This window comes from Tupaia chinensis, unplaced genomic scaffold (genome assembly GCF_000334495.1).
Source record: "Tupaia chinensis unplaced genomic scaffold, TupChi_1.0 Scaffold000020_1, whole genome shotgun sequence".
In the NCBI taxonomy this organism is placed as follows: domain Eukaryota; kingdom Metazoa; phylum Chordata; class Mammalia; order Scandentia; family Tupaiidae; genus Tupaia; species Tupaia belangeri.
In genome coordinates, this window is record NW_006159450.1 from 1,181,364 (window position 1) to 1,183,355 (window position 1,992).

At 52.6% G+C, this 1,992-nt stretch overlaps 1 long non-coding RNA gene across 1 annotated transcript in view; it reads right to left on the reverse strand.

Annotated features, from left to right (window-relative positions):
- Positions 1 to 227: 227 nt before the first annotated feature.
- The window catches only part of LOC102501031 (uncharacterized), an 8,652-nt gene continuing 6,887 nt past the window's right edge, over positions 228 to 1,992 (reverse strand). Inside the window, exon 3 of the long non-coding RNA XR_333215.1 lies at positions 228 to 524. This is a non-coding gene — a long non-coding RNA (uncharacterized LOC102501031). The remainder of the gene's footprint in view (positions 525 to 1,992) is intronic.

Sequence of the window (1,992 nt, forward strand, 5' to 3'; positions counted from 1 at the left end):
CAGGCAGGAGATGGGTGCAACTTCTGGTCTGGGCCCACGGAAGCATCTTTACTTCCATTTCTGCTCCATGGCACACCCGAGGGCCCTGGATGAGCGTGTGGAGCAGAGACCCTCGCTCCGCCACTCCGATGCTGCTCTTCGATCAGAGGGATGAATAAGGTTTTGTGGGGCTAAACCACTGTTTTCTGTCTGTCAGAACAGTTAACTCATGCTTACCAGTACAGAGGGTGTGGAAGCGTAAACTCCATTGGCAAAGACTAAAGAAGTCATGGAGCAGGCTTATCAGGGTGTCAGGCTGTGGCTCATACAGTAAAGCTGTGGGCAGGTAAGACAGAGGGCCGGGTCTCCGTGTGAGCGTGTCTGCTGTGACGTCTCCATCCCGGGTGCTTGGACGCCAGCTCACTTTCCGAAGGTGTCATTGTACCTCATCTGTAGGTATCTGGTGGCACGTTTGTCACCAGAGGGTGCTCTAGGAATACGCTCTTCAGATCGACTTCTGCCTCTCTATACAATCCTTTAGGAACCTGGAAGAAAAAGAACTTTCCAGTCCACGAGTCAGTGTCTCCTAACTTTGAAGACACAGTCTAGCCCAGGGGCCCAGAGGAAGGGAGAGGTATGATGTGAGTCATGGGTTGAGCTGGAGCCAAGATAAGACAAAAGAAACGAGTCGGCACACACAGCCCTCCGGGGCCTCAGCCGCACCGTCAGCCACCATCCCCACGGTAAACCTGAGAGCGCTGCTGGCACTTGGCGGGGTGGTGACTTGGAGGGAGGGCAAGGCTGTTCTGCCTCCTCTCTCCTTGCCAGGTGACAGGATGACAAAGAGACCAGGTGTCCTGTCTGGATCCTGCTCGGCTCAGTTGTCATCACTGCGATGGCCACGTTCTGAACGAGGGCTCCCACGTGAGTGAAGGTGCAGTTACCTGTTGAAGATGCAGCGGGAACTGGGGCCGATGGCCTTGGGCTTGTCCTCTGCTTTTCAGTTTCTTATCTGCAAAGTGGAGCTGCTATCTCAGCCCCATCCGTTGGTCACACTCGGCGTGGTCATTAGTTAAGTCTTACTCCTTCCCTTTCGTGGTCTGAGTGCACATCCTTGGCTTCCCAGTCCCCTGCTCTTCACGTGTTCTCAGCCCCTCAGCGCCTTACCCTCGTTTCTGGTTCTTCCTCCAAGATGCCTTTCCTGCCCCTCGAAAGCTAGTACAAAACCGAGGTTGCTGTGCCCTCTGCTGTTGCCCTCACGTTGCGTCGTGCCAGTACGTGTCTGGGTGCTGGGCTACCAAGGGCAGGTACGTGCCGAGTGAGTGCAGGGAGGAAAGGTGTTCTTCCTCCGGAAACTGCTCATGCCCTATGCATCACTCTCCTAAGAAAATTCTCAGAACATGACCAGTATCATGCATGAGTGCGTTGTCTGCTCAGCATTTGAGGATAGGGATTGGTAAGACTCAAAGCTATCTTGCTTCCTGAAATAATCTACACGACAAAACCGATGCATATTTTTTGGATCCTGCTATTTCTCCTTAGCCCTCATCTGTCTGGGAGGTCCATAAAGTGGCGCATCATTGTGGTCAAGCACAGAGTGTCCTGTAGCACTGTGGCACAGGATTTTCCCCACAGTCAATGCCATGTTGAATCTTTTAAAATAATGTACATTTTTTCAACCCAAATGTTTAAGAACAGATGAAATGATTATAAAAAGTGCAGCACGTATACACCTATAGAGTACTACTTGGCCAGGGAACCAGCAGTTAGCGTAATGGCTATGTCGCTGGACCCCCACGTAGTTGACCGCGGTTCGCCTCCCGGACCTGGTGGCTTAGAACTCATGCCAGGCGCGTGTGTGTGCATGCCCAAGATCCCGGGAGGAGAATGGAGGAAAAGGGATTGCAGTGTGACCATCCCTCCTGGGGGGTGATTTCTCGCTTTCTGTCTCTATGTCTCTCTCTGTCTGTCTGGCGAGCACACGCACCCTATAGCAAAAACCTCTCCAAAAAA